Source organism: Salvia hispanica, chromosome 5 (assembly GCF_023119035.1).
Source record: "Salvia hispanica cultivar TCC Black 2014 chromosome 5, UniMelb_Shisp_WGS_1.0, whole genome shotgun sequence".
Taxonomy (NCBI): domain Eukaryota; kingdom Viridiplantae; phylum Streptophyta; class Magnoliopsida; order Lamiales; family Lamiaceae; genus Salvia; species Salvia hispanica.
The window spans coordinates 22,698,066-22,710,877 of record NC_062969.1 but is presented as its reverse complement, the minus strand read 5'-3'; the positions used below and the strand labels follow the sequence as shown (position 1 = coordinate 22,710,877).

Sequence of the window (12,812 nt, the reverse complement as noted above, 5' to 3'; positions counted from 1 at the left end):
ATGCATGTACCTGCTCACAGTACCAACGGTTTGTGAAATGTCTGTTCTTGTACACACCATTGCATACATCAAGCTTCCAACTGCGTTAGCATAAGGAACTTTCGCCATATATTCCCGCTCATCTTCCGTATTTGGAGATAACTGAGAACTAAGTTTAAAATGAGGAGCAAGTGGGGTACTTACAGGTTTGGAATCATCGTTTATACTAAAACGCTGAAGTACTTTGGTCAAATACTGCTTCTGTGTCAGCCAAAGCTTGCCTCCCTCTCTATCCCTTGTAATCTCCATGCCGAGAATCTTCTTAGCTTCCCCTAAATCCTTCATCTCGAACTCCTTACTCAACTGAGCCTTCAATCTGTCAATTTCAACTTGGCTCTTTGATGCTATCAGCATATCATCAACATATAAGAGTAGGTAGATGTAGGACTCATCTTGAAGTCTGCGCAAATACACACTGTGGTCGTATTTGTTTCTTGTGTACATCTGATCCTTCATAAATTTATCAAACCGTTTGTACAACTGTCTTGAAGACTGCTTCAATCCGTACAACGATTTGTTCAACTTGCAAACCCAGTTTTCTTTACCGGCAACCTTGAATCCCTCCGGTTGGGTCATATAGATTTCCTCCTTCAAATCACCGTGTAAAAACGCGGTCTTCACATCAAGTTGAGCTAGCTCCAAATTCAACTACGCTACCAAAGCCAACAAAATTCTAATGGAGGAATGTTTAACAACAGGAGAAAATACCTCATTGTAATCAATTCCCTCCTTCTGGGCGTAGCCTTTAGCTACCAATCTTGCTTTGTAGCGAACATCATCTTTGTGAGGAAATCCCTCTTTCTTTGCAAAAACCCATTTACATCCAATTGCCTTCTTTCCTTCCGGCAACGGCATCAGCTTCCACACCTTGTTCTTCTGAAGAGATTTCATCTCTTCTTCCAAAGCACCTTTCCAATCATCGTTTTCTGAATTTTCAACAGCTTTCGAAAAGATACCTGGAACATCATCAACAACTGGAAGCGCATATGCTACCATATCCGCAAAACGAGCAGGTCTCTTATTTTCCCGCCTCGTTCGCCTGACTGCAATTGGCTCTGATTACTGCGAAGGTTCTTAGGGTGGAACCTCTTCACTCTTCTTCTTCCGTATGAGAGTCATTTGTGGTGTTCGTAGTCGGGATCACAACTGCATCTTCGAACTCCACCTGCTGCAAAGTATCACTACTATTTGGATTTACCTTATTCAACATGGAAGATTCATCAAAGGTAACATCCCTACTTAAAATCGTCGTCTTAGACTCCAAACACCATAATCGATATCCTTTAACACCAGCACTGAAACCCAAAAACAAAGCCTTCTTTGCACGTGGATCCAATTTTGATTCAGTGACATGATAATATGCAACAGAACCAAAAATACGCAAAGAATCATAATCAGTTGCAGGTTTACCGGACCATACCTCTAAAGGAGTCTTGCCATCAATGGCAGAACATGGCAAACGATTGACAATGTGTTGAGCGTATGTGAGGGCCTCAGCCCAAAATTTCCTGTCTAGCCCAGCATTAGACAACATACAACGAACTTTCTCCACTAGTGTTCGATTCATACGCTCTGACACTCCATTCTGCTGTGGTGTATTTCTCACTGTGAAGTGCCGAACTATGCCACACTCCTGGCATACATCTTGAAAAGGATCACTCTTGTATTCTCCACCGTTATCTGATCGGAGAACCTTGATCTTCCTCCCCATCTGATTTTCAACTTTAGCTTTCCATTTTAGAAAATTCCCTAGGACTTCATCTTTGCTCTTCATAGTGTACACCCAAACTCTTCTGGAAAAATCATCTACAAAAGTGACAAAATAGTGTCTACCTCCAAGTGATGGAGTCTTGGCAGGTCCCCACACATCAGAGTGCACGTAATCCAGAATTCCCTTTATATTATGGATTGCAGTGCCAAATTTAACTCTTCGTTGTTTCCCCAGAACACAATGCTCGCAAAACTCTAATTTGCAAGACTTTGTACCTTTCAATAATCCTTGCTTGGCGAGAATTTGCAATGATCTCTCACCAGCATGTCCCAATCGCAAATGCCAAAGATTCGTCGCCTCTGCATCCTTCTTGTTACTCGAAGTTGCAGTTGCTACTGTCCCAACAACTGCACTACCTTGGTAGTAATACAAATTGTTCTTCCTCACGCCTTTCAGCATCACCAATGATCCTGAAGTTGCTTTAAGAATTTCATCTCGCATCATCATAACTAGGCCTTTAGATTCTAAGGCCCCCAATGAGATGAGATTCTTCTTCAACTGGGGCATATACCGCACATCCTTCAAAATTCTGGTTGTTCCATCCTGATTTTGCAGCTTGATTGAGCCTATCCCGACCGTCTTACATGGACTGTCATTTCCCATGTAAACAAGTCCGCCATTGAGTTCTTCGAAATCAAAGAACCACTCCCTGATGGGAAACATATGATAGGTGCAACCTGAATCCAATATCCACTCGTCTGGATGCGATGTTGTAGGTGAAACGGTCAAAGAACAATCCGACTCCGCATCATTTTTGCATTTAGCAACATTTGCATCCTGCGAAGCCTTTTCTTTCTTCTTCAACTTTGGGCAGTCTTTCTTCCAATGTCCTTTCTCATAACAGATAGCACACTCATCTTTGGCAGCTCGTCTTTTCGATTTGGACCTTCCTCTTCTCTCCTTTGATCGGCCTTGTTGACGACCCCTTGCCACTAATGCTTCATCTGTAACTGCTTTGCCTTTCATTTTATCTGTCTTTCGCAATTCATGACTATACAAAGCAGAACATACAGTATCTAAAGACACATTCTCTTTACCATGGAGCAATGTGGTCTTCAGATGTTCAAATTCATCATGAAGAGACGACAACAACATCAATGCCAGATCCCCATCCTCAAATTTCACATCTAAATTTAGCAGGTCTACTACTAACTTTTTAAACAAAGTAATGTGTTCATTCATAGTGGTACATGACCGGTATTCAAATCAGAACAACCTTTTCTTCATAAGGAGCTTATTCTGACCATTCTTCTTAAGAAAGTTGTCCTCCAGTCTCTTCCACAATCTATGTGCAGAAGTCTCATTCTTGACAGCATACTTCTACTCCCTGGACAGACACGACCGAATTGTTCCACAAGCTAACCGATTTATGGTACTCCAATCTTCATCATCTATATCTTCTAGTTTCTTTTCTTCAATGGCAATGTCAAGACCCTGCTGGAAAAGAGAGTCTAGAACCTCCCCCTGCCACATACCAAAATGGTCAGTACCGTCAAATATCTCCACCGTCAATTTCATACATTTCCAACAATAGTGACGACTAGAATGCCCGGAAGGTTCGGAGTTTTGCACGCGTTTCGTAGGCATGTGTCCCTTCCTATTCAACAAGATTTATTAGTTCCCACTTTTCAAAATACTATTAGTTAGCATATGGTAAGTTAGGGTGTCGAACCCACGAGGAACGGTAGCATCCGTTATGTATTTCTACACTTTAGAAGGGTTTTGGCGATGCCGCCACGCTCTAAATTGGGGGTGGGAACTAAACTACAAAATATAAATAACACTTAAGCTAGGATTGAGAACTAAAAGTGCAAATAACATGCAATTAAAAGAAAGCATTTAAACTGGAAAGCAGACTGGGCATGTTGGTAATTTGGGCAACTTAGCAGTGGCGAAAATAAGAACATTTCGGAAATGAAAAGAGAGCAGCAACTTGCATGAGCATCCTAAGTTCAGAAAGCAAAAGGAACTAAGTTAAAAGACTAAGGAAAATAAACTAAGTGTTGGCTCCTAAAAGAAGCTAGGAAACTAGGATAGTGACCCTTAAAAGTGGCTAGACTAATCAACTCCTAAAAGGCAAACTAAATTATATGTAAATGAAGATTGAATGCAGAAAAAGCTAAATGAGCTACCAAAAGTGAAAAGGAATCATGTACTTGTTGTCTCCCAATTTCTATTACCCAAGGTGTAAAACCATTGGATAAAAGCCTACAACTAATGGTTCTTCCACTTAACTCCTAAAAGCTGATCATGGCTTCTAATTCTACACTAAAGGCACATAAATTAAGTGAGAGGAAAGACTACTTGGCTGCTACATAATTAAAAATACAAGGAGAAACACAAAATGAACAAGTAAACTACCTAAACATGCATTGAAAACACAAAATAAAAAGCTGAATATTAAAGTACTTAAACATGATGAAAGAAGCTTAAAAACAACAACCATGGAGGATGAATTACATTACCAAAACGAAATCAGCAAGATCTACACTAAAACATATAAAAATAAAAGCAACTAGACAAGGAAAAGCCACTAACTATTTACTACTTGCAACGTAGAAAACATTTTCACTTTTCTCCACTAAAATTTGAAATCAACAAAAGCAAACTTTGAAGAACATTTTGAAAGCTTAAAACAAACTCAAATCAACATGAAAAACACTAACAACATTTAACTAGGCAAGAGCTAGAAGTTAAAGCTTAAAAACAAGAATGTTCACCTAAAGAACACAAGAACACAAGAACTAAGAGTTAAAGCTTTAACACTAGAGAATTAAATACACCAAAGCTCTTAAAGATCAGCCTCCAACAACCATTAACTAGAGAGTTAAGATGTTGGAAATAAGTTTCAACACAAGTGCTACAAAGAAACTAAGAAACTAAAATCTACTACAAGCTTCAACCCATGGTGAATTAAGATCTTGGCAGTATTGAAGTTGAAATCTCTCTTCTTAAGGAAGAGAGAAAATTTTCCCAGTGAGAGAATAAACTAAAACTAAACTAAAGCTAAGTGAAAAAGTGACTAGTTTTGGAAAATTAAGGTTTTTTAATACATGTATCCAATAAATGATATTTCCCTTAGTTTTTACTCTCCAAGGGAAGAAATGGGCGTGCGTAGCAAGTGGGATATATCCTTGATAAGTGTGTGCAAGTGGCTTTAATCATTTTCCCATCGGGTTCAAACTGGCTAGTCCTAACAGCTTGGGCAGAATGGGTCTTCTTTGCCTTCTTCCTTCACTTTCTTCCATTTCTTGTCATTTTGTCATGTTTCTTGCATGTTTTTCTTTTCATGCCTTCATTAAGAAGCTTCCGAACTTAATGATCCATTCCCTGCCAAAAAGCATCTTTTTCATGCAAATATTCAACATATAGTGCAAATAGTGATCATTTCCGAGTGACAAAAACTAGCCCATCAATGCCTAAAGCTGCCATGTTTAGTACAATATCATTATTCTCCATGGCACCCAAAGATGTCATGAAATTACTCATAGCAGTTGACATCAAAACAAGGCTGCTAATCCTTGCAACTTTATCATGAGAGTTTTTTTCCAAGCTTGTTAGATCTACTGGCAGTTTCATGGCTACTGCTAACACTATGAGGAAGAAAGCGTTGATAGAGAAATACTTACACGGAATCCAATTCTTTTTGCTTCTGAATCTAACGAAAGCATCGGCCGCCATTGCAAGTGTGCAGACGGCAGAAGCTGCTGCAATGTACATGCCTATCCATGGCGTTGTTGAATCAAGTGATGCTTGCACATCATCCATGAGCTCGAATGCTAGCTAGCTAACTCTACCGTTTTGATTTCTGCTTCTCTTTGATTTTGCTCATTATTACCATATACTACCAAATTGCTATTTCAATGAAAATTATATGCCTTTTTTTCTTTCTCCTTTGAAAAAGTAGTGTCAATGATCAGTCGACATTGTCAGGTTAGTTGGGTCGACTCTAAAGTTGGATGCCTTTAAAATGCAAGGTCTGGAACATGCAACGTGTATGGGATAGTACTCCCTTCGCCTGCCAATAAATATCTTATTTCACTTTTACTATATTTGGTTAGTAGACCCTGCTTCCACTAACTCATTCCACTCATATTTTATTACGAAACCAATATATAAAAGTAAGACTCGCATTCCACTAATTTTTTCTATCACTTTACTTTATTACATCAAACAATTTCTTAAAACTCGTGCCGATCATATATGAGACATTTAATCGTGGACGGAGGGAGTAACACACAAGCCTTCTTTTGCAATCGAGAATAACATTTCTCCATTTCTTAATTTGTTGTGCATAAAAATATGTTCTCGCATATTAGTCACATATTAATTGAAATAGTTTTTTTTAACATAAAATTTAAGAAAGTTGTACTCTGTCATAGTAGCAAAGTAAAAAAGGACAGCATAAACCAAGTAAAGGGGCTATTTTGGAATGGGCCATTTGGGTAATATTTTCAACTCTAACCCTAAATTTTCAAGTTTTGGAGCTAACCCATCGGGCCAATCGAGTTTAAAAGATTTATGTTACGAAGGAATTCGCAACTGAAACAGGGGCGAGAGATTCGCCGGATAAAGGTCCGTTCGCAGAGATGAATCTCCGTCGAGCAACCGGATTTCCCACGCCAATAAGGTTTTGGCCGTGGAGAAGGTAACTTTGCGAAAAAGTAATGCAAGGGAATTAGGAAATTTCTGATATATTGATTGATTTCATCAACTCACAGAATCCCTATTTATATATCTAAGGACCCTAGGTTTGGTTCGACTCGATCATACCGGGAAAGAACCACCAAGAAAACCCGGCACGGAGCTTATAATTACGCTCGACTCAAAAGGAATTAAATAAGTCCAAAACATAAAGCCCATAAAAATAATCCAAATGCTAAACTAACAGGACACCAATTAAAATAATAAAAGTACTAAACTAACGAGACACAAAGTCTCCAAACATCACCGGCTTCTTCTGTTGCCGCTTCGGTCTTCCATCTTCCCTCGGTTCCACTTGGGCCTGACCCTTTTTTCCCTTCTTCCTTCGCATTCCCGCAACATTCTCTTCTGACCTCGCCAAGACGTTGTCACTATTATCCTGCCTCACAGAAGTGTCTGTCTCTGTTATCGGGGCACTACTCGTATCAATTTACTTATAATTTTCTTAAATATGAGGAGTATATTTTTAATGATAATTTTATTTATTTATAAATGAATAAACATACAAATGAGTGTTATTTTAACTTAAAACTATATAGTAACTCATAGAAATACATTTTTTTTCCTAAATAATTATTAGTGTTTAATTTAATGTCCTACATCAGTTGTGGGAGTAATTGGCGTGGGCTCAAACTAGTCTTTTGGGATGAATTCTTTTGTTTGGTGTATAACAATCAACATCAAGACCTGATAAAATATTTGTCACCATAATTCTCCTCGTTATCTAAGAACATGGTGTTTTGACCCACATATGGTTTAGCCTATCAGGAAGCCACGGTCATGCCAGAGCAATCGTCAATGGAACACATAGTTGGAACCATTCAACTTAACAGTGGTCCCCGTCTCCCCGACATAAGGTTTAGAATCATACTCCCTCCGTCCCCCATTAGGAGTCACACTTTGACCGGGCACGGATTTTAAGAAATGTAAAGAAAACTTGATTTGAAAAAGTTAGTAGAATGTGAGACCCATTTTTTTATATTGGTTTTATAATAAAATGTGAGTGGATTGAGTTAGTGGAATGTGGGACCTACATACCATTTATGGTAAAAATGAAGTGTGACTCTTAATTGGGGACGGACTGAAATGGAAAAGTGTGACTCTTAATAGGGGACGGAGGGAGTACATGATGAAAAAATAAGGCAGAAAGCAAACCCAAATTTCTTCTTTTGTTTAAGACTAAATTAGATACAGTATCTAATATACCATGTAAAACAATAAAAAAGTACATATTAATATTACTGTACAAGAGACTTGTACTGGCCGGGAAACATAACCGATATGGGATACAGTAACTCGGAATGGAAAAACAATATAAAATTACTACACTTAATGTGAATCTTATAGATTGAAGACTCATGAAGTTACCCGAACTTATTGTAAATAAACCCAACAAATGAAGAAGATAAACCAAGAAATGGAACAAGAAAAGTGGATAAAAGGATAGAGGATATATTTGTGTTATGATTTAGGTGAAGAACAAGAAAGAAATCCCAAAGGTACTTTCACATACAAACATCTAATGGCTTCACAAACTAGCAACATAAGAACTAGCAAGCATACATTTACAATCAACGTTAGCCCGGCAAAAGATCGAATGCAACCCGGACAAATTTAAGAAGTCTTTAAAAGATGAAGAGGGTGATGTTAAGGATGAAATTCCTTAACTCGGATAATTTGCGTCGAATGTCGCGGGAGCTTTTGCCCGTCGATCAATCCGGCGTCAAATTTAGGGATAAAAGGCAGTCGCCGGAGCTTTGCCGGTCGATCAAACCAAGATTACTTTGCAGAAAATGAAATAGCGTAAAAGATAAATAAAATACTTTGATATTTCTTCATTGAATAATGAGAATAACAATAGCCCTATTTATAATAGGGATAGTAACTTAATGAGCAAGACAAAATTAAACTAAATAATAGAGATATGAGATATTCGTAGAGATATTCTCGTATCAACTCCCCCACGGTTAAAATTCACCTTGTCCTCAAGGTGGAAACCACGACACAACCACGACACAACGAAGAGAGTCGAACAACAACTTCGGCAAGATATCTCCTCCTGGATCAAACGCATACCGAATGGTTGATGGTCTCCCTTCATTATTCCCATAAAAATACACCGAGGGAGGACTCTTGTTGAAAACTAGATGCCTCCATGTGTTAACCAATTCTTGAGCAATTTTTTGGTTGCTTCTGGTATCCTCATCCGGCTTAGATAAAAACATAATGTCCTTTCCAAGGTCATTTTTCTTCAATTGTTCTCTTTGACCAAACTGATCCAAACTAATTAGAAGATCAAAGAAAATCCTCAGAATTGCAGCACAGGCGTTAATGCATGGCAAACTCCCATCAGGTAGTAGCTTGAGCCAATTCTTTAGGGGAGTCAAAACTCCATGATCGGGCGGAGCTTCATCTTCTTCAACACACATATGCACAAATTTATCTTTTATAATCAAAATTGACTTCTTTCCCTCTACAGATTTCAATTCTCTCGCAACATCATCTTCATGTGCTTCCAAATTCCCATCAATATCAACCTTTTCAACGCCATAAAAACGAGAAGAAGAATGTAGAATCTTCTCCGAATCATCATCAACATGTCGTACACCTACACCGGATATCAACTCACCAATTTGTTAAGGATGAAATTCCTTAACTCGGATAATTTGCATCGAATGTCGCGGGAGCTTTTGCCCGTCGATCAATCCAGCGTCAAATTTAGGGATAAAAGGTAGTCGCCGGAGCTTTGCCGGTCGATCAAACCAAGAATGATATGATAAATGCGTAAAAGTAAAATAAAAGGATAATTGATATTTCTTGATTGAAATAGAAGAATACAATATCTCCTATTTATAATAGGACTCTGACTTAGGGAACAAGAAAATAAAGATCCTAATAATATATGAAAAGATATAGGAAATCAATAACTAACTAAATAAGAGATATGGAGATAATCCTAGGGAATATGCCGTATCAACTCCCCCACGGTTAAAATCCACCTTGTCCTCAAGGTGGAAATCACGAAGCAAAGCAATAAACAGAGTCTGTTGATAACATAAGCCAGATGAGATATATCTCCTCCAGGATCAAATGGACACCGAATGACGAAGTGTCTCCCTTCATATATTCCTCGGCGACCAACTTGAGTACTCAGTGCAATGGCTTCAAGAGAAGCTACGAAGTGAATTCCTTCAAAAAGCGCAATAAACATTTTACTGTCGCTACTTGGACCATGAGTCCCAAATGCGAAAGTTCATTGCCCAAAGTTGAAAGAAAGTGCTCTACCATAGAGGTTGACTCCAATAGTCCAGAGGAAATAATAATGACTTTTCCATGTGAAACTTCATCGACTTCTTTTAAGGCATACATATCAATATTTGCAGCATGATGATCTACTATAAGAATTTCTTCTACATCATCTACGCTATTCTCCTTCAATAAATCATCATTATCTTTTGTAATTTTCAACTCAAAAGACTTATCCTTCTTCATTTGTATCAACTTCTTAGCATCACAAGAACCATTACCTTCAATTCCCGGATTCTTATTAGAATCGTGCAGCGGCTGTTTTTGGTAGGTTTGTGGGAGTAGGCAGGCGGCAGTAGCGGCAGCTGTTAGAGGCGGCTGCAGGAAGGTGATTGGAGGCGCGGCTGGTGGACTGAGGTGGGCTGCTGCCAATCCGGGTGAGCATTCGGTTGTTCCAGCTCAGGCAAATCAGGCGGACGGAGGCTGTCCACGCAACGATCGGTGACGGAGAGATGAGACTCTATCTCAGCATAAGGCGGGTCGGGATCCGGTGGAGGATGGTACCAGTCTGGCTGGTAAAAGGAGGCACGCTCCTGCTGCTGCCATGGGTGAGCCACATCGTAGGAAATCACCGGAGTTGTATACAACAGGAGAAACTCGTCATACTTGTCCAGCTTCTTGTGTATTCTGTTGCAGGCAACCAATATTTGGTCACATAGGTAAGATAGATAGATTTCTTTCTCAGAAGTCATGGATGGGAGGAAGAGATCACGATGAAAGCACCAATTTGTTAAGGATGAAATTCCTTAACTCGGATAATTTGCGTCGAATGTCGCGGGAGCTTTTGCCCGTCGATCAATCCGGCGTCAAATTTAGGGATAAAAGGTAGTCGCCGGAGCTTTGCCGGTCGATCAAACCAAGAATGATATGATAAATGCGTAAAAGTAAAATAAAAGGATAATTGATATTTCTTGATTGAAATAGAAGAATACAATATCTCCTATTTATAATAGGACTCTGACTTAGGGAACAAGAAAATAAAGATCCTAATAATATATGAAAAGATATAGGAAATCAATAACTAACTAAATAAGAGATATGGAGATAATCCTAGGGAATATGCCGTATCAGGTGAGCTCTCAAATATGGAGAATTGGTCTCTTACAAATGTTCAAAAGCTGAGAACGAAAACCCTACAAAAGAGTATTTATACTAAAACAAAAGTAATAGGGAAAATAGTCTTCAAAATCTTGAAAAAATGACATTTTCGGATAAAACGCCCGGCCGGGCGTTTTGGGGCCTTGCCCGGGTATTTTCTCTATCGTCGAGCGTTTTGCTTGTTGGACTGCGCGACTTTCATAAAACGACCATAACTTCCTCATCGGGGCTCCGATTGAGGCGTGTAAGGTACTCACGCGAAGCTCTTTTGACGATGAAGACAATGGTGGTCTTAGAAGAGTATTTGGACACCATCTTAATAGGTATATTGATGTTTGAAATGGACCCCAGCTCCAGTGTGATTCATTGGATGCCTTCGTTCCTTCTATTGGTTTGACACATCCCGGATTCACATCAACACTCTTGATCCTAAAACAGAGGAATTTCAATATCCAGCGCCATGAATGAATGTCCTCCACTCGTCAATCTTAGCAGCTTTTTTCAATATCTTAAAAGTAGTGCCATTTTTGGGTCGACTCTAAACGTCGATGCCTTTAAAATGCTATCTTCACTTTTACATAATTATTTTATCTTTTAATATTTGTTCCTTCTTTTTCATAGTACTATGATTTGTGTATATTTGCTAACTAAATTCCGCTGGAAATAATTGAAAAATATGAATGTCATTAAAATTTCAAAGAGAATGGTATAACATGTTCTCACAGACCCTTCTTCAAATGAGCTACCTTCGTAACAAGGGTAAAGCTTGTTTAGTTTTATCTTATTTATTGATTTTTTATTTTATTAATGAACCTTGATATTTATAATTATTAAAATTCAAATTGATTATTGGGTGTGCATTGGATCTAATAGTTCTCTTCTTGTTCAGGCGGCGATTGTTAGAGAGGCATTGGTGTGCATATTCTACTTACTCAAGAAAGGTACATTTTGTCTACTGAATAACATATGGGCCTGGGACTAAGGGCCCAATACCATTAAAGCTTCATTAATAAAATAATTATATTCAATGCATACAACCTGTTTGCTTAATTGCCCCATTGATACGAGCAGGTTCATCAAGTATTCTGGGGGTATGGCGATCTATTCTCGTTGCATCCCCTTTTCTGAATGGTAAATTTTCATTCTTGCAAAACCTTTTTTTGATGTTTTCTTCATTTTCTAGTTGATCTAGTCTGGATGACTACCTGTTTCGATCTATTTCTTGGCATCAGCTAAAATAGTTTTTGCTTTATTTTCTGTCATTGTATTGTGATAAACTTGAGCTGTTGTTAGAGGTTACAGGTTACATGTGTGTGTTTTTTATGTTTAATTGGCTACTTTTATTTACCATTTATGTTCAAGTATCAAGTATGGTATACTGTTTTCTGGAATGATAAATTTTGAGGTCTTGAAATTGAAAATTTGGATTACTCTCCATTCTTGAATTTTTAAGTTGGGTAACATCTTTTTTTTTCGCTCGTTTTAAAAAAAATCATACTCCCTCCATCCCGGTTAAGATGACACATCGAGATCGTACTCCCTCCCACTTGTTAGAGAATCAGATATCTAGAATAAGCTAAACAATATTCTAATTTTATCTTATGATTTTAATAATGTAAAATACTATACTTCTGAATAACATGTGGGCCATGGAGTTAAGGGCCCAATACCATGATAGTTTCTGGGCCGAATTTTAAGGCCCAGCTAGAGAGTTTGAATGGGAAATGGACGTGGTCTTGCTATGAATTTAGTTTTAGTTTATCTTTTTGATTATTTTATTAATTAGTTTGTTAGTTGTTGTCTCCGACTCGATTTCCTTACTAGGCTAAATTTATCTTTATATTAGCTTTTTCATATAGGATTAGGGTTAATTTGTTCCATCGTCTATGCATAT

General features: G+C 38.2%; 1 long non-coding RNA gene across 1 annotated transcript; it reads left to right on the top strand.

Moving 5' to 3' along the window:
- The first annotated feature begins 11,599 nt into the window (after window positions 1-11,599).
- On the top strand, window positions 11,600-12,244 carry LOC125187160. The gene is made up of 3 exons (XR_007170572.1): window positions 11,600-11,677; window positions 11,808-11,859; window positions 11,990-12,244. It is a non-coding gene; the product is annotated as an uncharacterized LOC125187160 (long non-coding RNA).
- Window positions 12,245-12,812: the final 568 nt, after the last annotated feature.